The 25,517-nt window shown below is 43.5% G+C and overlaps 1 pseudogene across 1 annotated transcript; it reads right to left on the reverse strand.

Moving 5' to 3' along the window:
* Positions 1 to 21,783: 21,783 nt before the first annotated feature.
* LOC311261697 (tripartite motif-containing protein 16-like) lies at positions 21,784 to 24,092 on the reverse strand (annotated as a pseudogene). The gene has a single exon. The product of its transcript is annotated as a tripartite motif-containing protein 16-like (transcript).
* Positions 24,093 to 25,517: the final 1,425 nt, after the last annotated feature.

The following is a 25,517-nucleotide window of genomic DNA, read 5'->3' on the forward strand; positions in this document are numbered from 1 at the left end:
TTATTCCTCTGAGTTTAACCGATAAGACCTGAGAGTGAAGTCAGTTACTGTCGAGTCAGAGAAAGTAATAAAGTGGTAACCAGGTGTTATTATGGATCCCCCGGCTCCTCTTGGCATCACCCGCCCAGCTCTGCCTCTGATTGGCTTACCCTGATATTCTTATCCGGACCACTCACACTCCTGATGTCCAAAGTGAAGCTCAGACCACCAGCCCAAATCTGATACAGATTATATTCATATCTATTTTAAGAAATCTGGACAGAAAAAAAACACATGAAATGTGATTTTTGCAAATCAGATCCAAACTACATTTGGAGGTTGTTTGAAATTTGATTCAAATCATATTTCTACACACGCATCTCAGTTCGAACACTCAGATCGTCCTTGACAAGCGACTGTTTTGTAGAGCGAGATCATTCTTCGTTGCTGGAAAGCCGCGTCACCAGTGTACGTAGTTACCGACACCTACATTGTTACCATAGCAACCCATGCAGATATGTTGATGATGCCTGGACCCCAAAAATACAATCCGATCACCTCGGTCCAAAAAGAGCCCCCGACATGACACTTTCTCCTTACAGCTGTGGGTGTGTGCTTTGTGCTAACGTTAGCTGCTAAAGGAGGCTGTTGCTGTTCTTCAGCTCAGGGGTTGTGTGCTTTGTGCTACTGAGTTAGCGGCTGAACATCTCAGAGGTTGTGTACTGTTACCGCAATTCACATCCCAACCAGGCCATCTCATGTCTCCCTCGCATGTCAGAAAACATCTAACGTTATCATGATGAACGTATGTTAGCATTGGGAAATGTTGGCTGCACTTTCTCTGCCATTTCTTGTGCGACTTGCTTGCTAATAGCTTTAGCAACGCATCCACAGAGCTTTGTGGAAGAGTCCCGCCGTGCACAATGATTGCTGACTGCAGGCAGGTTGGCAGGTGTGTAGGTAGACAAGGAGGTCACCTGTCCAATCGTTTCATACGTGTTGAATTAGATGTTTTGATGGGCTTGTTCGAGGCCTGCACCAGCCACCGATACTGCATTTAATTTATTAATTGATGTCAAATATTGAGATTTTCTATAAATATGACAAGCTACAACCTGTGTGTTGGTAGAATAAACTGCAGCGGCCGGTGGCGTGTGGCACAGGTTGTTAAGAGGAAACTGATTGTTTGAAAATATGAACAATAAAAGAATAAATCCAGCCTCAGTTTGACGTGTCCACATTTGTTTTTCTAAATATGTTTTTCCGACTCTTTGCGAGGAGCCTCACAGAGCTGCCGTCGTGACTACACAATCATGCAGTCGTGTTTTAAAATTTCTTCCATTCCTCTTAAAACATCCATTTAGCAGCAGCAGCAGCACCGTTTCCCTTCACAGTGTGATGAGACAGGATTGGTGTGGAAGAGAAAAGAAAAAAAGGGATGATTGGTTTCAGTTTCACCCAGCTGGATAATATTAACACAGATTCACAATCTTGTTTACTCTCCGGGTAGAAACATTCATCTACAGCAGCAGCCAGGAGGCCAGAATTACACTGTGACTTATGAACGGCAGCCGACCGTGTGTGTGTGTGTGTGTGTGTGTGTGTGTGTGTGTGTGGCTGATTGCAGGTTGCCTCCACATAAATGCAGCGCAGTCAGATTCGTTTTGGTTTTTCGGTCTAAATTTATGGAGCCATCTAAAAAAAAATCACAACCTTGTTCCTTTTCCAAATATTTTTCTTCATGCTTTGAAAGTGATTCAAGGAGCGACTGGAAGGAGAATTCACAGGAGCCAAATATAACTGAACTCATGTTAGACTGTAATCAGGCAACGCAGAGCAGAAATACTCTGAATCATCTTTTAAATATCTCTTTTCCTCCAGTAAACGATGGTGTGGTGTTCTCCGAGGCTGAAGGAGACGTGGAGGGAAGTTTTCCTGAATATTTACATTCCACTTCCCTTATTTAATCTTTGCTCGCTTGGCTCCGGATCTGCCACCATGATGACGCTCCGGTCCCCTTGTTTCTGCTCTGAGGAGACACAGAAGTGTCTGACTGGACCAACGCAGCTCTTCATCAGCTGTCTGTGTGTGATTGGACGCTGCAGCTTCATGCACATTTACACACCTGATAGTTTCTGAAATCAGCTAAATTTGCTTAATCTCTGTCCGTGGCTGCAGCCATCTGTGAGACTGTATTACTGCTGCCGCTCTGTTACTCTACAGATCAAAAAGGCAAATGAGAATCCAAGAAACTAAAGAAAAATACAAAAACTCAGGATAAACTAGAGAGCAGGAACACAGACGGCACACATGGAGTATCTTATTTTATCAGGCACACGAAACCGACATCAAAGAACCAGCAGAGATCACGTCGCCTGTGTCTCGGCCAAAAAGCTGCACTTGAACGCACCACAAAGACTCAAACCTTCTGACCCTGCATGAGAGAGAATAACTCTCCGTACCACCAGGAGGCGATAGTCTGTCATCGTTCATCATTGAACAGGGAAACTGGATGACTCAAGATCGCAGATATACAAACTGTTATGACAACAACATAAATACTCACATGTTGTCTGATTGACAGGTGGATATTGGGGATGCAGAGCAGCGTGTGTGTGTGTGTGTGTGTGTGTGACACCAGAGATGATTTAAAAAGGATCTTTTCAGAAACCAAACCTCTGATGCAAACCACTGAAATCACTCTAAAACCGAACAAACAAAGCGAGACACGTCGACGCGCCGACAACAAAGTCTTTCTATTTCCGTCCTCTGCTCTGTTGTGAGGCTGAAAGCTAAAATACCACAGAGCTTTCAGATTCATTAAGTTGATTTTTAGGACCAAAACTCTCTTAACGGCAGCTTCAAATGGATATGAGACAGGACGCGGCGCCAGCCGGGAGGACAACAAAGACGAAGACGGCTTGTTAATAAGTGACAGCAACAGGATGAGCTCTGTGATCTGCCACTGTTGTTTAAAAATGGAAATATTTTTACAGTCATTCTCAATAATTCAGAGTTTTTCTTTAAAAACAACAGACAGATCCGAGTGCAGAGCTGCATTCTTCTGCTGCAACACCAGGAAATATCTCAGCATCCCCAGGTTCATATCGGAGGTGTCAGCAGCACAGGGTCTGACTCAGGGGCAGGTGAGTACTGTGTGTGGACCGGTGGAGGTCGGGCTGCTTGTTGTTGATGTTGCAGCCACCATTTCAGTTTTGTCTCCTGATATCCTGACGATAGTAAAAATAGTGAAGTTGCTCTGCAGTTATTTCTCGTGTCAGAACCTCTTCATTGGGTTATGTTGACATTTTCTTTGGTGGCATTTTGTCTTTTTAAGCCTCATGTTCAGAAGTAATAAAAGGATTGTTATCCCCACAGAGTCTATAATGATTAAAGTGATTATTCTGCCACAGACTGAAGACCCCTCCTCTTTGTTGCTGCTCCCAGCTGGTTTCGTTCATGTCGGCCTAAAACAAACCTGTCGTCGGGCTAAACACCGGGGACGCTTTGGCATTTGCTCTCCGGGCTGAAAAATGATGCTTTTTATCATTTGGAGCAGAAACGTGTTTGCTGGAGGCTGTGTTTAGCATTTGAACACCACAGGGCACCGAGGTTCTGTTCCAAAACAAAGTCCAGGACAGAAAGTGAGTTCAGAGAGCCAGAAATCAGCAACCGGCAAGGTCATCGACACGATGCAGCCGCGCGCTCAGAGAAATATTACAGTCGGCGTGTGCTGCAGGATCATAAAAACTCTCTTATCTTTATGGTCGACATCTAGATGCTAACAGAGAGTTTGTTTCTGCAGGGGGGGCTCAGTGTGTGTGTGTGTATGTGTGTGTGTGTGTGTCACAGCTGCTGCTCTGTTTGTCTGCAGCCAGCTGATTGCTAAAAGACACAAAACTACAAAAGTGCGTTGTCAGTGGCCCGAGGCTGCACAGCAGTGCTGCGTGTCACCCAGAAGTCAGAGTCAGTGAAGCAGCATCAGAACAGTGAGTCAGCAGGACGACGACGACGTCGAGACTCTTTGTTGTCTCGTGTCTTCAGGCACACATTCACCACTTTACTCCCCGTTACTTCAGTTTGTTTGTGTTTTTCTCTCTTATCTGTATTTGTATGTCACTTCTTCTTCTTCTACATCTCGAGTCCACTAAGGACGAAACGTGAAACAACCTCTCAGCTCGGCAGACTAGTGTTGTCACATATATCCTGTATATTTGAAATGGTTTCATTGCTTAACACAGAGTACACACATCGTGTTATATTTACCTTTTGATGAACATCTGGAATGTAACGGCCTTCATGTTTTATCAGTTTTCCCTGTGTGGATATTTTTCAAGGTATTGTATCAAAGGTCAAACACGAACCAACAACAGTGAGCGAAACATGAAACATAAAGACGGCTCTGACTCTGCACGGCTCCAACATTGACTTATTTAATGCACCAAAGTAGTTTTGTTTCAGGCAGCACTGCTCCTCATCACAGACCGTAGATAACATCATAGCCTGACCACGTGAGGTCATGTGAAACCTTGGATCAATATTTTGCTTACCTGCTTCTGTCAGAAGAAGTGAGAATTAAAATGAGACAGCGTTGACGAAAAATAACAATATAAACGTCACAAAATGGTGAAATGATTGTACATTACGGCCATTTTTACATTACTGATCAAACATCGTACGGGGAAACATTATTGCACAATACGAACATTATTGTTCATCCTGCAGCACTGAAATATTTTTCAATTATTAGCAGAAACTTCCAACACAACTCTTGGCTCATTATGATATGAATACAAATGTGTCGTAAAAAAATGTGAGATTTAACTAGCAAACACAAATACACAATATGTTGCACTCAACACATCCTGCTGCCTAACGACTGAACAGGCTGTCAGATATATTTATCAGTCACACCAGACCTTCGCTGTACGGTCGCACTTTTGTTAGATTTGGAAAACATCGTGGTTTGGCTTAAAATAACCATGTTAGTTATGTAACTTCAGTTGTGAACGTACCCATGTCATGTACGTTTCACTATGTGGGTTTTGTCACTATTTCTACTACTTAATCTGACTTCCTCCTTTGCTGCCATAATAATTGCTACAACCACTAGAGGTCGCCACATAACAAGGAACATAAACATGGGCTGTAATAAGCTGCTTTCACAGTCGATCTGGTCATTTGTGTGATGAGGGCAGGCTGGTTGCACTACAGCAGTGAAATGTATAACAGCTGCGTTAAAGAGTGGATAATTTACACCAACATAAAGCCAGTAATTGTGCCTTTTTCACAGAATGTGCTTGTTCAGCCGCTCTGTGTGGACCTCCTCACTCAGGCCTCTCTGACTTTATTACTGAAGATAAAGAAGACATCAGAGCTTCTAAAGTGGTTAAAGCGAGGAGCAGGAGACAGATTTATCCCTCAGAAGAAAACAATAAAGGCCTATCTCCCTGCAGCAGCGGACAGCGGCTGGCACATTTTGGTCAATTACAGAAGAAGAAGTGGAGAGCGATGCAGCACAAAAAACAAAAACAAGGAGACGGGATGTTTGAGTCCGTCCATAAGGTCCACGCAGAGACGAGGGACGACTGACACGCAGACATAAACTGTCTCGTGTGTCTCTGGGGTTTCATGTGGGAGGACGAAGGTCGGCTTCACGCTGCGTCTGAGAAACACACTGTGAGTGTTTTTCCTCAAAATCCCCGGGTGGAGACAGACGGAGGTGATGGTGCCACGCTTCACTGCCATCTTTCATTCAGTCAGTTTGGTCTGTGCAGGACGCCACCTGAGAGAAAAAGCTTGTTGTCAGGACTGCTGGTCGTCCAATAGGAGAGAATGTTTTCTTTTTACAGGCGGGTGTCATAAGAGGATTTAATGTGGAGACAGGACGACTGTAATCCCCACGTTACTGTCAAGAGAAACTGTTTATAGGAAACAATTTCACCCTTAATCTTTCTAAATCTTTTCCCGCAGATTAAACTACAGAGGGATTTAGGGGTTATCGCCCAGTCTGTGAGTCATCTGCTTCCTACAGACAGACTGAAGACACAATGCTGCAGCGTTAGTAGTGATTTATAATGATGCTTCAGTTATTTTACACTTTCACAGAAATGTCAAAGATCATTTCTTCCTTCAGCGATGCATCGATTGGTTTGATTCTTGGACCTCTCACTGAAAAACCAAACTCACCGGCTCTCACTTAAAGCAGCAGTGTGTGAGTTTCCACCAGCAGATGGCAGCAGCAGCTCTGTGGGGTCAGTGTGGAGCTGTAATCTGTACATGAGCAGGTGACAGCAGGTTATAATAACAGAGTGTAGGGATGATGTATTTTTCAGGGCTTACCCTGAAAATTAGCACCGCTCTGCCTCCATCGACGAAAAGCTTATGAGATTTTTTCAGTTGGATTTTGGATCCTTGCAGAAAATAAACGGTGGCGCACAAGTTGATGGCACGAGATAATCGTCACAGATGAACACGGCTTTTATGACTTTTGAAGCCTAGACGTCAGAAGTCAGAAGCTGAAGCTGAAGCTATGCTATAAACCAGCTACATCGTCATCATGTGACCTCGGTGTCACCACCACGATCAGCCTCCTACTAGCTTCATGTTAGCAGCTCCTTTTATAAGGCACGTAAACACTATTTAATTCAAACGTGGAGTATTTACTGATGCATTTTATGTATCTTGCGTTAACCACAGACCTCATAGAGAGGTGCAGTCTGTAGTCCAAAAACACAGACATCAGTTAGCATGTTAGCATGTTAGCACTTCCTGTCCCCTCATCTCAATGTCTGAGGTCGTTGAATGTGTTTTCAGTTAAATGTGTGAAATAAGGTGTGTTACAGGCTGAACATATAAACTCATCATTAAATGTCCCACAGTTTAATTATAAAGCTCTTCATTGTTGAAAACAGTTGCTGCGGTTGCTAACGAGTGTCTGAATGAGACTACAGAGGTTGTCGGGGACATTAAACGTCCTCACAGCGAACACGGAGACTCGTCTCCTCACTAGTCCGTCTTTACAGGCCCACTTTAGTTACACACTGTTCTCACTCTGACTTTACAACTTGTACATTGATCAGTTTATAGAAAACCTGGATAGTAATTGTGCAGTAAGACGCTCAGTGGTGGAGACGTTTAAGTCATGTGACCGTGATGTCGTCTGTTTGTAGCCTAGCATTAGCTTTTTACTGCTACACATTTAATTTACACTTCAAACATCACAGAGTGGAGTTCATCTGTGGAGATGATCTGCTGAACAGAACCTGGACGGATCAGAAACACAGAGGGAACCAGAGTGATGCTAACTTCGGTTAGCCAACAAAAACACGTCATCACTACACTGCTCTATTTCAGGCATCTAACCAAAGACCCATTGACTTTAAGTCGAGGGAACTGGAAGCGCAACAATGCAAACTTACTTCCAGTTTCTCTAGCTTGGTAAAGTAAGGTAAGTATTTCCACATTCTTTGGAAAATATTGTGCATTTGTTAAACGTATGATAGCCCGACACTAACATTTAGGTCCTGTCTGAAAAAATGAAACATATATTTCATCGTAGCATCTTAAAAGTTTTCTATCAAAGATCATTTTTAGCTCGTCAACGTCTCGTCTCATCATGAAAAAAGCCACTGGTGTAAGTTTAAGTCCTAAGTCCTGATATTTACCTTCAGGTTGTGAACGCTGTGTGTAACTCAGAGATCACTGAGGTCACACACTGACTCACTCTGGGATCAGGACTGTTTCCAAAAATGTCCTTCAGCTCAGAGTTTCTGACTGATGTGAGCCTCTAATGAAGTGAAAAGTCGTCTCGGTTTGGAGCTGCGGGCTGAAACAGATCTGTACAGTTCAGATGAAAGCTCAGCGGGACGCGGTGTGTTCAGGTTCCTCTCAGCAGTCTGAATGTTGATCTGATTGTTTTGGCTGTGAATGTGACGCCTGTTCGGCTCCCTGCTGTCACGATGCTGCTCTGCTCTATTGTTGTGTGGATCAGCGCCCAGACTCCAGAAACGCTGCATCTATTTAGTACATCTCATTTAGTACATGAGCTCTTTTTACAGCACTATTAGACAGCAAAATGGTTTGAACCAGCTGTTTGAATAAGTCGTGTGCTGTTACACATCAAACAGCAGCGCTTTCACCCAATTAAAGACAGGATGTGAGTCTGAGGTGCACAGAGACTCAATGACTCTGTAGAAATGACTTTTATTATTCAAACTTATGTTTGTAAACATGAAAAAGATGAATTACATATATTCTCTGTAACTTCTTAAACTGGTCATGAGAATAAAAAGGAGGCGTCGGAAATGTTTGAAGCTTTATTGTTATTATGTGAGACGGCACAGTGAAACACAGCTGAGCTCCTCCAGTGTTCACACTGAGAATGTATAAACAAATATTTAAGCATTTTAAATTATGACAGAATTAAACAATAAAATAGGAAATACAGAAGAAACAAATACATTTCTGTTTTCACTCCCATCCCAGCTGAAGTAAGACCTCTGCTGTGCAAACAAAAAGCTTATTAATGAAAAACTCAGAACATCGACGTCAAAGAAAATATATGAACTGAAATCCTTCATCATTCAACATCTGTATTTCACATCGGTTCTCATTTTGCAGGTTTCGAAGGCAAACAACCCTCTGAACTTATAATTTCCTTCTCTTAATTTCAAATTTTTAAATAAAAACAAGAAGTCTTTTGTTTATAACTCGAGTATTTTTGGTGTTTTTTAAAACAATATCTAGAAATTTTAAGGTGCCTTTAAAAAAATAACAGACAGATAATTGTCTGCAATTGAAATAATTCACAGTAACAAGCTTTATTTATTAATAACTCTTCTGAAGTGTAATTATCTGGTCTATTTGTGTGTTATATGCTTTTCCCAACAAAATCCATGTTAGTGACAGATTCTCTTTTAAAGAATCAGAATCAATACATTTAATTTTTTTTTTTTTTTTTACATCTAATCTTCTACTTTTGATTTAAAGGTCCAATTTTTAAAGGAGTTGAATATTCAAATACTCACTTGTTGGGATTGTAGTCGGGTCAGCGTCAAAAAATAAAAAATCAACCACCTGACAAACAGGAGCTTTAATGACGTGATGAAGAGGCTGAGCTACAACACGAGAACATCTGGTGCAGCCGGCTCCAGATGTCCAGAAACTGAATGATGTTTAGCATTTCTCTCAGCAGTCAGCTCGCTGATGACTCGTGTAATATTAGTTGTTTTCCTACAAAAGGTGTTTCCGCTCCATGAAGCACGCTGAGCGGTGTAACACAGATCGGTGTGTGTGATGCTGTCATCACAATATGACCTGATGTTTGCGTTCATGGCTGCAGGTTGTGATGACGTCACCGCTTGAATATCCTGCAGTCAGCTGATGAAAGTCGTCCCGGACAAACAGCAGGACGCTGCACTTTCCTCTCTTCTTCTGTCCCTTCCAATTTCTGTTCTGCTGTCTCTTCTCTCTTTTTCTCTATTTGCTCTTCTATCACTTCATCTGGCTCTGCGCAGTACTCTGCTCTCCCAGAGGGGTTGAGTGGGCAGATTTTCCCATCTCCATCTTTCTCCTCCCTCTGGAGGAGGCAGAGAGGCAGGAGGAGGATGAAGCAGACCAAATCTAAAATGCTGAAAAAGGTTTTTGATGTGCCGGACAGACGTTAAAGGAAACTATCCGCCTATTTTCCACTGTTGTACCTCGATGCCATGATGAGATTACTGTAGGTGAGAGCAGCAGCCTGTAAACAGCACAGGCTGACGGTGTGAAGCTGGTTGAGCATCTCATTCCTGACTGTCGGAGTCCTGATGGACAGTTTAAAACAAAAATAATCTAAAAGGAGCCACTTCGTTCTTGTCAAAACCTTCATCGTCTTCAACTGTCGATGACTCAAGTGACGTCACTCGAGGACATTTATCAGACTGCCCTGAAAAACAGCCGGTCGTCTGTGCAAGTAATAGTACAACCTGTTTCACCTGAGGGTCAGGTGACGTAGTATAAAGAGTGACAAAGTCCACGTCGGGGGGAGGACGGGTGGTTAACTGGGTCAGAGACGTAAGAAATAAGCTACTCCCCCTGGCCTGGTGTCAGACTGCATAGCACAGTGAAAGAGAGGTTTATAAGGAACCAATCTGAAGCCATTTAACTGTGACAGCATGAATGAAGAGTTGTTTATTGTTGCAACTCATTCTAACCCACACTGCTCTGGTCCTTCTGGTGCCCAAACAAACAAACTGCGACTGTTTCACGACGTTACCGATGTGACGATGAAGATTCACTGTCCACCTGTCATATGTGTCGTTGTGGGAGGAATCAGTTATCAACCCATTCAGAACTTTAGGTTTGAGGACGCGTTCACAGAGCGACAACGCGATGAAACACACTTTGAACCGTAAAACAGCGTCACAGCTCACCTGAAGGTGTCCCACTATATGTCGTGTTGCCCCACAGAGTTCTGTTTGGTGTCGGTGTTGGTCTGTTGCAGCAGGATTGTTTGGACTATAAGTAAAATCCAGTTTCCAGCCACTTTAGAAATGATGCATAGTTAATAACAGTTCCTAACAGTGGAGCTCTACGGCCCCGAGGAATAAGTAATAATAATACAGAAGGTGATAAATGACTGGGACAGATCTGTGCTGGACTCAGCGTCCTGCTGAAGGACGTTTCAGCGGTTCGTTTAAAGCGTGATCCTGCGGGACAACCTTCCTGCTGCTGCTTTATTCTGCTTGCATATGCTTCTCACACACAGACATCATATCTCTGAACAAATCTCTCTCCTCAGCCACCAGATGAGTTAATGTCTGCGGTCCTCGCGGATCCTCTCCTCCTCTTCTCTGCAGTCTGCCGGCAGATTCCCGGTGACGCCGGCGTCCCTCGGGGCTCCGCTGATTGGCAGGGATTTTAATTGCGACCACCTCTTTGTGAATAATAGATGCTCGTCTCACTAAGTGGAGTGATTAAATATTAAGAGGCCGAGAACATGCCACGCGAGTCTATTTTTGAACAGTACATGACCAGGAAACAAACCGGAGGAGGAACGGAAATCAAAGATTCTGCTCTGTGCTTCAGCGGGGGGCTGCTGTTGTTTGTGCTCGGCTCAGGCTGTCAGGTTCACGCTCGTCTTCGCTCCAGAAATCCCTGCTGGAAAACTCTCTTCTGTCTTTATGTTGGCAGAGAACGACGCCCTCCTCACCCACCTCCCCGTCTCTCACCCACAAAATCAAACTCACTTTAAAGTTGCTTTAAGAAATACACCAAAAGCCCCCCAAATATAATAGAGGTATTAAAAGCAGGTTTGTCGACGCCTGTCCTGTTTTTTATTGATTTATTTATTCCAGCGTCGTATCTGCAGTGAGCTTTTTGGTCCAAAACTAAAAAAACAACCTCCTGTTTGATCGAAGTCGGGCTGCTGCAGCTGCAAAATAATTCAGTTTTATTTTAGCAAACAACACGTTCCTCCGCCATGATGTGCAAGACGAGACTCTGACGGTCGCAGGCGTCTCCATTACCTGCTCGGTAATGTTAGCGTAGTTAGCAAGACAACTGAAGAGCAGCCTACACATGTTACATGACCGTATGATGTCACTATGTCCTCATAATATGGCTTTTTCTTGAAATATCCAATCAAAACGCCACAGGTTTATTTAGTTTGTTTAAAATCAGCCAATGAGGATCTTTCTCTGCTCATTAACATTTCTTCTACAGACTGCTCCTTTAAAGAGAAAAATAACAAAAAAATAAAATCATAAAAAGTTAGCACAACACAATAAACATAGAAATCAACCAATCAGTAGACAAAAAACAATAAAAACAAAGAAATATATAGAAGGAATGTGAGGGAAAGGATGAAAGAAAGAAAAAATCCACATGTTCACAAAGTAATTAGACGATGACGCCATGAACACAGAAACTGAACACACTGATGGTGACAAAATATGAACAACATGAGTTTATAAAGCCGTTAATGTGTTCCTGGGTCATAGTGTATGGTCATATGCATGGATGCACAAGTGTGTGTGTGTGTGTGTGTGTGTGTGTGTGTGTGTGTGTGTGTGTGTGTGTGTGTGCGTGTGTGTGTGTAAACCATTTCAAGGGTAATGAAAGTGAGGAGATTGTTCTCGGCTCTCCCACACCTGGTACAGGACAGAAATAGACGCCACAGCGACAACTACACTGAGTGCATGTGACAGCCGCATTCAAACAAGCTTGGTGTGTGTGTGTGTGTGCGTGTGTGTGTGTGTGTGTGTGTGTGTGTGTGTGTGTGTGTGTGCGTGCGTGTGTGTGTGTGTGTGTGTGTGTGTGTGTGTGTGTGCGTGTGTGTGTGTGTGTGTGTGGTGGACTGTGGTGAGTTGCTGTATGTAGGACACTGTAGCTCTGCCTCATGCACAGTAAACTCAGCTGGCTCTGGAGGAGGATGTTTCAGTTTGTGTTGTCAGAGTTTGTAATTATATTTTTCTCACTGGTTGTTTTTTTCTTTCTCCTCCTTCACATTCATTACAGCCGCGTTGTGTCAGGTGGGTTGAATTATATTTTATCTTAATAAAAACTTGCAGAGAAGCCTTTAAAAGTGATCTGCAGGAGCTCTGCTGTACCTGTTAGCTGATGGAAGAAAGAAAAAAACAAAGATGAGTCTGCCGTCGTGTTTTGCATCCGTAATGAGTCCTGTTGCATGAGAAACATTGATATTTGGGAAGAATAATGTTAACCCATTTACATTTTCTCCAGCAAATGCAGAACGGGGAACATTTCTTACTCCTTGTGGGAGGGTGATTTTTACAAGAATAACTCGCTGTGCCTCCAGAAGTCAAAGTGAAACATTAGTATGCTGCAGACGACGGCGGAGACCTTTGTGGTATTCACACAGACGTCCCATTAGAGCAGAACCTGCAGCGCAGAGAAGGCTGGAGCCAAACGGATCGAGTCCGGCAGAACCTCCAACACTTAGTGTCGTGTTGATGGAGATGAAAAGGGAAAATCATAATGTCATTCAATAACCTGAGGGAGGACGAGAGGCTCTCTGCTGTCTCACTGTGTGTTTCTGTAGATTTAGAGCTGGAAATTATAACGAGGCTCATGTAGATAAACTGAAAATATGAATTTCATCTTTCATCATTCTCCTTTTTCCTCAGCATTAAATTAGGCTTCACTACCCACTCACACATCCCATTATAACGTATGAAGAGTTTAATTTGAGGTGTGAGTCTGGCTGAGTGTTGTGTTGCTGCTGCAGTGACACAAAACATTTCTACCACCTGATGTTCACTTGTTCTGTGTAAAGTTATGATTTTCTCTTGACTGTAAACTTGGAAAACAATCTGCACTGACCTCCAGTCCTGATTTCTGTTTATGTTATTTCAAAACTAAACAAAAAAATGTTCAACCAGCTCTGGAGGAGAGTCGGTGCAGATCCAGACCGTCCGGAGGAATAAACACTTCTGATCCGACGGGAGGAGAGCTCAGAGTTACTTTTTAACTTGTGGGATTATCTTCACTCCTGTTGATCAGCCTGACTGCAGCAGTGATCCGGAGGTGACCTCCTGGTTCTGTACTGTCGACTGCTGACTGGAGCTGGAGGGGAAACGGACTTTACTTCATGAACTTAACGTTACAGAGAGGAGACAGAGAACCAGAACCAGAACCAGAGTCTCTGCTGAGTGCGGACTTCACTCAGAGGTTGATGTTGCTCGCTAGCTTACGTCTCATGTACGGGAAAAGGAAGCTGGCTGTTCGCTTTGCTGTGGTGAAGAAGTCATTAAACAACCGACATTACTGATGTGACGTTTTAACGTTTTCTTCTCGTTATGTTTCGTCTCGTCCTCAGACTTCCTTCCTCTCTGACTCTCTGAAGTTACAGTCCACTGGATGAAACGCAGCGTTGAGTGAACTTGTTTGGAAACATTTGGGATGATGTAACACAACTCACCTCCATATCAACACAATCTAGTTGTCACTTTAACGAACACATCTTACATATTATATCTTTCAGCTTCATGTTAACGTTCAGCCACAGCTCTGTCGTTGTGGACGGATCGTGCTTCTCTGAAAGTGAACAGGTGGTGCTAAAGTGAAATCACCTGAGTCCGTCTGAGCTGGTGCTGTCAGTTGAAGCAGAACACACTGTCGGGTCCATTCTCCTCTTTCAGAACCTTCTCTCAGAAAACGACCCTAAAGCAGCTTTAACATGAATGTGCAGTAACCTCTGCGGCACGCGCTGGGCGGCAGCTCCTGTAAACTCTGACAGATGAAGGATGAAGGCCGTCGACAGCTCCTCCAGGTCCCGTTCTCCAGAGCAGATTTTAATCAACAGCAGCTGTAAAGGTTATGCTTTCCACGCTGAATGTGTTTGACGGGTTTTGAATAATGACGTCTCCCACATGGCTGCAGTCGGTGGAATAATGGGCTGATAAATCATAAACAAGCTATTTTACACGTTCGGCCTCCTGACACGGGCTGTTCTTGAATTTGGGCTGACGGTGCGATTTCTTACCACCAGCACAGGAAACTAATGTGAGGACGACTTTTCTGACTCGACTGTGAACATTTGGGAAAAACTTCAGGGAAAAGATAAGTGCTGCCTGACACAGCCTACATCTGTGAAGCTCTAGGGCTTCTGGGAAACGGAGTCTGGCAGCTAAAAACAAACAAACTAAATAAACAATGAAATTAGCAAATCAGCAAAAATATAAAAGCAGCACTTTGTTTCTCTCAAATCTGAGAATGTGCCAGTGAGTCCGTCCATCCACCTGACAGGTGTGACACATGCACATTTCTACAGTCAGCACACCATCTGCATGCTTCAAGTCCCCGTCCAGGTCACACCTGCTCACTGATCATGCTGCTCAGTCAGCATCCTGATGTACCTCACCTGTCAGGTGGATGGATCAGCTTTGCAAAGTGCTCACCAACAAATTCCTGCTCAAAATGTGAATTTTGTGTGCCTGAAAAAAGTCTTAAATGTTTTACTTCAACATGTTAATAATCAGAGCAAAAACAAAAATGTTTGTTATTTTTTTATTTAGTGTCTGTTGAGTTTTTTTTGGCTCTGCTGGCAGTGAGGCTCTGTGATTGGCTCATTCACGGCTTTAAGTGAAATCTCTTGATAACTATTGGATGGATTTGTCAGGATGAGTTATAATAACTTTGGTGATCCTCTAATGTTTCATCTGCTCCATCATCAGGTCACTATGTCAACGTGTCCACTACTTTGTTTTATGACCAAATATCTGCAGAACTGATGACGCAGCCGTCCGCCTCTCAGCTGTACTCTGTTTCCTGCTAATTAGCAAATGTTCACACGCTAATAAGCAGAAAGATGATAAACATTATATCTGCTGAACATTAAAGCGGTATAGAAATAGCTTCAATCCAGACATATTGAATTAAGAGCAAGTAATTATACAATATAATACACACATCATGTAATATTACTCACTTCTGAAGCTGCTGTGTTTGAGATGTGAGTGAGAACGTGTTGGTTGTAGCAACATTTGCACAGACGCTGTAGAAGCAATGTCAATTAAATCTTTATTATTATTATTATTATTATTATTATTAAGTATTGTGGCTTTGTGGAGCCAGGAGCACTATAATCATCTGCTCTAACATTAGTGGTGCTGTAAAGCTTGTGTCAACATGGATGTCTTGTCAAATCAAGCTACACGTGCACATTAAGGAACCTGAACCTGAATATGTTAGCATGCTGATGTTAGCGTTTAGCTCAGAGCACCACCAGAGCCTCCAACACGGCTGCAGACTCTTCACTGTGAACTGGACCTGGTGTTGCAGCCCGGCGGCACCGGCTGAGCTACACAGATTTAAAAAGGCGCCCGGCAGCGCTGCAGGGGAAGTCATGATTTCTAGTGAAGTGAAGTCTGAGAACATCACAGCGCTCAGTAACAAAGACAAAGTCAAGACGAGCGTGTCTTAAAGTGTTTTTGAGAGATTCAAATGTTCTTTGTCTCTAATTGAATAAAAGTGTTTTCCTAACAAACTAAATAATCAAATTAACGTTGGGAAGTCGTCAGCGAGAGCCGTCTGTCCTCTGCCTCCGGGGAAAAGCTTTCTGAGGGTACTTTAGGAGCAGCGCTCGCTGGTCTCTGCTTGCTCTCTAATTCAGTAATTATGTTGAGAGATCACACGGCTGCTTCATTATGAAGCCTCCACAGAGCAGCAAAGAAATGGAAAAGGACTGCAGTACTTTTAGATTAAAATTTCTGCTCCCCATCTATTATTCTAAAAGGATATCTCACCATTATCTCACTGCGCACAGCGCCACACGTCTCTGGATGAAATGTTACCATTTAAATGTTCCTAATGTGGGTTTTTTAATTATTATTGGTCCGAAGCATAAAGACCAAATATATCAGTACATTACTTTTATTATACTGCGTTTAATCACTGATTTTATTTACATCATTTACATTTTTATAGCATTTGCAACTATTTCTATGGTTTCTAATTGGAGTATTTTACTTTTTTACAATTATTTACAACATATAAAACATTTCTGCTTCATGTATTGGAGGTCTGTGTGTCTGTCTGACTGTTTTGGAGGCCAGAAAATGATTCATACTTAAATTTAACCATACATTTCTAACGTGTGTCGAGCTCAAAGTCTCCGTCAGACTGCTGATCTACACGAGCCTGCTCTGTGTTTGATGCCCACGTTAGAGAAAGTCTCCTTCGGGCTGCAGGTCTCTTCACACAGCTCCCAGTGCAGCGCTGAGGACCCAGGGGAGCTGCAAAACGTCCTCTTGTGAAAATCAAAAAGCATGAATGTTAATATAATTGCTTAACGTTTAACCCCTCCGCTGTAGCGCATCAACAGAGTGCAACTTGTATTTCATTTCTTCGCTGCTCCAGAGGAAGGAGAAGCGGAGAGAGCCTCCCCGAGGAGCCTGGATGTAATCGGGTGATTTACTTTGATCCCCGGGGATTCAATCCATTAATCGATGAAATGGCAAAAGGCTGTGCGACGCTGTAAAGACCATCTGAAGGGAGTCATCAATCATGAGCTGAGGGCTGTGAAGCATTTTTAAGGACAGCTAAGAGAGAGAGAAAGGACGTGAGGGTGGGCTTCAACGTTTGATCGTCCTTTTCTTGAAGTAAAGTCAATAATTTCTTTCTTCATCATGACAATAACCCGAAGAAAAATATGAAAGCGTCGTGTAAAGAATGGATTAAACAACGAGTTTATCTGCCCCAACGTTAGCTGCAATTGTTAGCATGTCATGCTAACAAGCCGCCCCTGAAACTTTACATTTCTTTAAGTTCAATTTTCAATTTGATGTCGAGACGACGCTGGTTAGGGTCAGAAAACATGATGTTTTGATTTAAAATACCTGATTCTACATGGCTGGAAATCTTTTTAACGTTTTGTTAAAAAAACAAGTTTTTTGGCTCCAAATGAACCATTTTCACAGCAGACATTTTGACGTGTCAAAGCAGGAACAGCACAGGTGGAATTTTTAACATAACAACGGCCACATTCCATTCAGGTGAGCTGGTTGCAGGGCTCTGGCTTCGTGCACGCTCCCTCGCTGGCATGGCTTACTGTGTCACTTAATGGGATAGAGCCATGTTAACGTTTTGGTCACAGCTGTGCTTCTCCTGCTTTGACACATCAAAATGTCTGCCGTGAAAATGACCCAGAAGTGTCACTGTCGTGGTCACGTTAGCTTCATTGTTTGTGTGTTTTCTATGTTTTTTGCCATCTTTTGTCCTTTTCCAGTGTTCTCCTTCCTGTTTCCTTGTAGTCCAGTCTGTTGTCCGGTTACTGTCGAGCCTGCCTTTGTGTTTCCCAGATGTTTCCTGGTGTTTGCCTGTTCCTTGTGTTGCCGTGATCGAGAATAAAACTTTACCCAGTGCACTTCTGCCGGCCGTCTCTCTGCCACCTTCTCTGCTCATCAAAAATATCAGGTTTTGTCGCCAATAACATGGCCGGAAAATAAGGAACGGTGGTCTTTTGCTTCACAGCTGTCTCGACTTACATGTACAGTTAAATAACATCTTATCCTGATAACTGGGCTGTTTTTTGTCTTCATCTGACTGAAATCAGGACGTATTAGTTCATAAAATTCAACAAGAATTAGAGTAGAAACCTTGGAGGACATATCATTAGCAACACAGGGACTTAACGAACAGCTAATTAACCAGAATTACGCTTTAAAGGAGAGACGGTGAGAAACTGAAGCCCTCTCAGTCTTTGCGGTTTCCCTCCCTGATCCTCAGTGACTCCTGCTGACATCCAGTCAGCTTCCAGCAGACGTGAGAAGGTGAAACGAGGCGAGAAGCGTCTCTCGTCGGGGCCACCAGTTAATTATCTGGTAGTTTTTTTAAAAAAGTGGCGTTCGCAGCCTCTTCCAGTGACAGCGTCAGGACCTGGTACGACAGCTCTTCCTGACTCCTGCAGTAAAAATATTGCCAGTTCGTTGGAGGATTGAGCTGCTGAGGGCGTCGAAGGTGAAGTAAGTAAGGGGTGAGCTGCTCCTCTTAAAGATTTTGTTTCCTCGGTGCACCTTCAGGACGGAGAGATGAGCAGTGAGTCTTTCCTGTGGCGGTGAGGGGGTGAGATTTCTGATTTATTCTGACACTCTTTCATCACGCTGGTCTCTTGTCAGGTTTGTCATCTCTGAACTGCCGAGCTGTATTTCAGGTGGGGGATCTTTTTTTTTTTAACAGTGTTGCCAGCGGCTCACTGCTCCGGACTAATGAGCCATCTGGGCCTGGCGATGTACTTTGGCACCAGAGTCACACGTGTCCTAGCAGGGATGACACTCGCCTGCATGGCCTCAAACCCAATAAAATGCATGCTGGGTGAAACAGGGTTAATAAAGCATGCCTACATGTGACCTCTCTGCAGTGCAGGCTGGTAATAAATGAAGAGAACAGAGATTTGCTGCATAAAAACAGGAGCGGCCTGTAAAATACCTGCTGTGGAAACTCATCCTGACCTGAGGGCAGACGCACCATCATGTCCGACTCCTTTAATACACGAAACAACCAGTAAATAACCTGAGAAACAGCACCGAGCTGCTGGAGCAGAGCTGACATGTGTGTGGCTTCGTATTTACCTTATTTCTCACAACTAAAACTAATTATCCTGCCTACGGAGAACCCAGTTACACCTGGTGTTCAGATGTGATCTGTCTCTGGACACGTGATCAGATCTGCCTGAGCACCTCTGAAGGTCGTTTTAGTGTGAACACAATCCATACAACAATACACAACATAACACTGATGGATGGATGATTTTTCAGCTTATATAAAATATAAGTTGTTGCACATTTAGAGAGCGAGTGGGAGGAAAGGCTGAAAGAGACACTACTGACGGATTCTACGTTCATTCAGTGTCACGAAAACACCAAAATATCGTTCGTCAGCTGTGTGAAAAACAAACGCAGTGTGTGACAGAAATGAATAATAATTTTTAATAATAATAATCAAGAAATACGTGTGTGTGATGGTGTGTGTTTTAATGTCCATGCAGCTGATCTACACATGCTAAATTTACAAGAAGGGACAAATAAGATCTGTCTGAGAGTGTTTCAAACATGGTTAAACTCAACAATTTAATCCGTCAACGTTACACACACAAACCCTCCACACCAAGTCAGTTAATTATTCTACTTGTTGCTACCTGTACTGGAAACACACATTAAGATGAACGGTTCCTGTGAACCCGTGGATCCTGAACAGCGCCTCTCAAACCAGAATCCTTGCCTAACCCTAACCAACGGAGTGTCTGGTCGTTGGTACGGCCATGTTGTTTTTGGAACGGCCATATGTGACGCTGACAATCGACCCATTCAGTTGTTTAGCATGAGGATGTGTTGCACTGTATAATTATAGTTTGGACACATTTGCAGCCCAACGACGCTCTGAGCCTCCCTGAGCCGCCACATACTTTATAAAGTTGATTTCCTCCTGAGACGGATTTCAGGAAACAATCTCCAAACCTCAGTTTTTGAGCGAAGGTGTCTGAATATGCAAACACACATTATTACTATTTGCTCCTCCTCTCTGTGTTCGACTACTTCAGGCTTTCAAAAGTCTATTCAAGCATTCAAACTCCATCCAAAGATATAAATCTGTCTGCTGCGTCTGTAAACACTGAGACTCTATCAGGTGTGTTGACTCTGTATCCCTCCTCGCTCTCTCGTTGTGTGTTTGCCTAATAGAGCGGTGTATTACACTGGTTCATTCATGCAAATAACACGACCCTGCTGCGGTTTGTAACCCGATCATTAGCATAGTAATCTCAGTGGAAGTTGTTCTCAGCTCATATCTGGTGGGCGGCTGGCTCAGCCTCCCATTAGCTCCCGGAAATAGACCCATTTTTTTTTTTTCTACCTGCGCTCACGCTGCTCTGTATGTAGATGTATGCTGCCGGCTGCAGCTGCTGGTTAATGTGCTCGGGGCTTTTCTCACACTCCTCCTCCATTCACCGTTTATGAGGTGGCCGTGTGTGTGTGTGTGTGTGTGCTGCATGATGAGATATAGAAAGTGATGAACTGTTTGTCATCATGCTGCACACGCTCAGTGCAGGCGAATATCTGAACAGGAGCAGCAGAGACATGGAGGGGAATAACCTCAACATCCAATCAGAGCAGAGCGTTATTAGATAAATGTCAGCATCCATCACATGTTTATTACTTCACAGAGGAGGTGGAGTTTCAGTTCAGTGTTTGTGTTTGTTGTGTTGTTGTTTGAGAAGCTGAAACTAGACAGCGATGTGTTGATCATCAGTATAGTCGGAAATTAAAATACGTTTTTACACTGAAACATCACCCTACATTCTGGGATCAGGTCTCGGTCAATAGAAGTTTTTGAGAGTTTATGTAACTAAATAACAATGTGAATAACAGACATAGTATTGGAGAAATTTCAATGTTGACCTCAGCAGCAGTTCAGCAGTGTGGCCGGCCTAATTTGTTCAGTTATTTATTTTCTTTCAGATTTAATGTTTATTACAGTATCCCCTGAACAGTCAGATTCCTTGTTTGTGGACACTTGGACAATAAAGCTGATTCTGATTCTGACAACAGAAAACAACAATCTGCTCCACGACCTGACGGTGTGACAGCAGAAGAGCGAGATGACTGATGTGTGTTCGTCTACACTACCTTTACTCTGAGCCCTCTAATACATCTGCATGAACACAAAAGCAAACAGAGCATTTTCTGTTGCTGGTGTTAAAACAAACCTGGCGTCACTGAAGGAGTCACACTTTGCTGTCAGTGTTCAGAGACAGGAAATACATAATGGGGTCATTTCGTGAAGCAGCAGATATCGAGCTCACCCTCTCGAACCTCCAACAGGGACATTTTATTAGAGGCACATAATCGCAGGATGTCGGGGGGGGGGGCAGTGTGTGGGGATCGTCCATGAGGAAGAGCAGTTTTAATATGAACTGTGCCACAGCGGCACGGCTGATTCCCGGGCTCTAAATCACGCCGCTGAGAGGTCGCCGTGCGCTGAATACCAGATAAAATCACTCTGAACTTCAAAGAATGACATTTAGCTGCAGCAGCTCCACGTGTGTCCTTGGCGAACAGAACCGGGCCTGACTGATGTGTGTTTGTATCAGTCAGCTGCATGGATAATGCAACAGATTCTTCCTCCGGCTCTTCTGTGTCTGAAAGCTGCTCCTGAATCACTAAATCAATATGTGACAGCAGTTACAATCACTGGAATACTTAAGTGTGTTTTCAAGGCAGGCTGGTGACCGTGGAAACATAAAAAACACATCGTGACTTGAATTTAAATATGTAATTCTTTAATTTTCACTCATTTTGTTTTTGGAGAAAACATCATTTTCTGTACAGAGAAGTACCTTCAGATAGAAAACCCACAAAATATAAAACAGTCATGTATCTACAGTTTTCTTCAAGGTTATTTCCTTTCTCCCTCCACCCAGAGTCCTTGGCCACTGTGGCAATGAGTGGAAAATCACAGAAGTTGAGACCAGACTACTCACAAGTACTGCTTCATCTGTGTTCGTCCGCATGTGAGACAAAATACAACCTGAAAGTAAAAAAGATATAGAATTGCTCCACAGCGCTGGTGGTGATCAAAAATTCATCCCATCAGTAAAGTCTGTTCAACAACTCTTGTTCAGTGATTTCATGAACAGATTCACTTCATCAGTTTGTCGGAGCAGAATCTCAGCTGTGTTCAAGCAAATAAGGACTGATCTCCTGATTGATTATGATCATGTGAACTGAGCTCATCATGAGCAGTGACAGCCTCTGAGGCTGAACAGACACAGGAAGGAGCGCCGCCTGAACACACTCAAACATTTACACAACAACAAGAAGACGTCAAAGTACCGCCCACAAGGTTTGATTGACAGGCGAAGAGATGACACAACAATCAGCTCTCAGCAACAATGATGGAAACAAAACAAGTCTGAAGAAATGAAACACAGAATTTAACCCACTGACCCTGAAATGACTTCAGTCTATCTGAGTCTACAGATCTTAGCAGAGCCACAACCATATAAATAAACTCCAGCATAGAGAGGCTGAGTGAATGTGGTCTGGACTCTATGGAGGAGAGTCATGGTGTCAGAGACGCTGTAGAAGGACAGGATACCTGCACTGTGATCCAGGTACACTCCAACTCTGGAGGACCGAGGACCTGAGACGAGAGTGTGGACACTGTTGTAATAAAAGTAATAACTGTCTGTGGAACAATATAACATCCAAGATTTGTCATTGTATCCAAATAAACATTCATGTGAGTCCCCTGCTCTGCTAATATTCTTGTATGTGACTGCTACATAAATTCTTTCCCCTCTCCACTTCACCTCCCAGTAACAACGTCCAGTCAGACTCTCTCTACTCAGGACCTGACACCACCGAGTGAACCTGTCTGGATGACTAGAATAAGACTGTGGTTGACTCACTCTTGTTACTTTTCTGTTCCTCTCAGATAATAACAGCCATTTGTTTGCTGTGTTTGGAATATCTTAAGAAGTCAGCTCTGGTCTTGGGCTCTGGTTGTGGCAGTAAAACATCCACTTCAGTCTCTGTCAGTGAGACGTTTGTCTGTTTCTGTCTCAGGACGTCCTGTAGTTTGTCTCTGACCTCTGACACAGCTGCTGTCACATCCTCAAAGTACTTCAGAGGACGGATATTGATGCTGGATGAGTGTGTAGACTCACTGAGTGCTGACAGTGAGGGGTAGTTGTGTAGAAACTGGTTGTGATCCTCTGTGTGTGAGAGCTTCTTCAGCTCAGCGTCTTTCCTCTTCAGCTCAGTGATCTCCTGCTCCAGCTTCTCCTGAAGCTCTTTGACTCGACTCACTTCAGTTTCCTGCTGGGATCTGACCTGCTGCTTCACATCAGAGCGTCTTTTCTCCATGAGACGGATCAGCTCGGTGAAGATCTTCTCACTGTGCTCCGCTGCTTTATCAGCAGAGCGATTGATGGCCTCCACCTCCTGTTGAAGCACCTTCACATCTTCCTCTCTGTCCTGGATTCTCTGCTGGATGTTTTGTCGACTCCCCTCCAGCTCTCTCTGCCTCTCAGTCCTCTCTGCTGCAGCTGACACTGTGTCGTGGCCTTTATGTTCGTCCACAGAGCAGAGATAACAGATACACTGCTGATCAGTACGGCAGAACATCTTCATCACCTCATCATGACGAGAGCAGATGTTCTCCTGGAGCTTCTTGGACGGCTCCACCAGCTTGTGTTTCTTTAAAGCAGATGATTCATAATGAGGCTGCAGGTGTTGCTCACAGTAAGAGGCCACACACTGCAGACAGGACTTTACTGCTCTCAGTTTCCTCCCAGTGCAGACATCACAGGCCACATCTTCAGGTCCAGCATAGCAGTGATCAGCAGGAGCAGCTTGGAGTCCAGTCTTCTTCAGCTCCTCCACTAAAGCTGCTAACATGGTGTTTTTCAGCAGCTCAGGCCTCGGTGTGAAGCTCTTCCTGCACTGAGGGCAGCTGTAGATCCTCCTCTCATCCTCTGTGTCCCAGTGGTCTTTAATACAGTTCTTGCAGTAGCTGTGTCCACAGGGAGTAGTCACCGGATCTTTCAGTAGATCCAAACAGATCGGACAAGAGAAAGTCTCTCGGTCCAGCTGAACTGCTCTCTGCGCCATTTCACCTCTCAGACTGTCTGAGTTTCACTTCCTGATAACAGAAACTGGTTTGAGCTCTGATCTGAAGAGTGTGTTTGTGCAGTGAACGAGGTCTGTCAGCTCAGTTACACTCATCCACAAACTGTAGATCTGAAGGGGAGGGAACAAGGAAATTCACTGACAGAGTGGAGCGGCTGTGTGAGAGGAGGAGGAGGAAGAGGGAACGAATATTGACCTTTGCTTCATTCCAGGACGAGGAGCAGCTCTGTGGATCTGAACTCTGTTTCCTCATTTACTGAAAGTGTCATGTTGTAAATGTTCGAGTGTGTCTGCAGTCAAGTTTTCATCCAAATGTATTTTGAGTTTTAACCAAACTTTGAGAAAAATCATCCAAAGAAAATAAGAGAAAAGAAAGAAAACAGCAGCTGGCACAGATTCCTGAGGGCACAAGATGACGTCATTAAAGGAGCAGTCTGTAGTTTTGGTGAAGAAATGAAGAAATGAGCAGAGAAAGATCTTGATTGGCTGATTTTTTTTTCTGCCTAAACAAATTAAATAAACAAACTCACCTTAAAGGACAACACAATTTATACTGTTTTACTGTGTCTATATGTGGTGGACCCTGCCACCTTTCAGCTCTAGTTGTTTGATTGTTAAAGTCTTTTTCATAAATATTTATAATAAGTATAAAAAATAAATAATAATACCCAGTCGGCATCTTGTCACATCTCTCAGCTTTAGTAGAAACATTCAGTCTTCATTCAATAGTTTCTCAGTAGAGCTGCAATGATTCATTGATTAGTTGTCAATGAAATGAATCCACAATTATTTTCACGATCAATTATCCAAATGGGTTAGGGTGTTCCTAAAGAAGTCCAAATTCTCTGATTTCAGCTTGTTGAATGTGAATATTTCCTGGTATTTTCACCATTTTCTGACATTTTATAGACCAAACCGTTCAGTTAAAATGTGAACTTTTACCAGAGAAAATCATGCAGATGTGTATATTTTTAAAGAGCTCTGGATACAGTTTTGATCCCTTTCCTACACATCCTGATTATATTCTCTGCACTTTCTAATATTTACACACCAAAGGTATAAAAATGTAAAAACAGAAACACGTTTGTTGTTGTCTTGATTACTGTGGACAGAGATAATAAACCCACCGAGCATCATCACTTTCAGAACACACACACACACACACACACACACACACACACACACACACACACAGTATATAGCGGCCCGAGGCCTCGTGGGACCACAGAGAAGCTGAGTAAGTCCATCTAGCGAGATGATCCGTCCTCCGTGTGTCTTCCTGAGAGCCGGCCGGCTGATGGAGCTGCTGGTTGGAGGAGTGTGATGGAATGAGAAGAGACAGGGAGGAGATTGGTTTGTCCGGCGCTGCCACAGTGATGGATGCAGGGGAAACCTGGAAGACCACAC

This window comes from Pagrus pagrus, assembly GCF_965226575.1.
Source record: "Pagrus pagrus genome assembly, chromosome: 1".
Lineage (NCBI taxonomy): Eukaryota > Metazoa > Chordata > Actinopteri > Spariformes > Sparidae > Pagrus > Pagrus pagrus.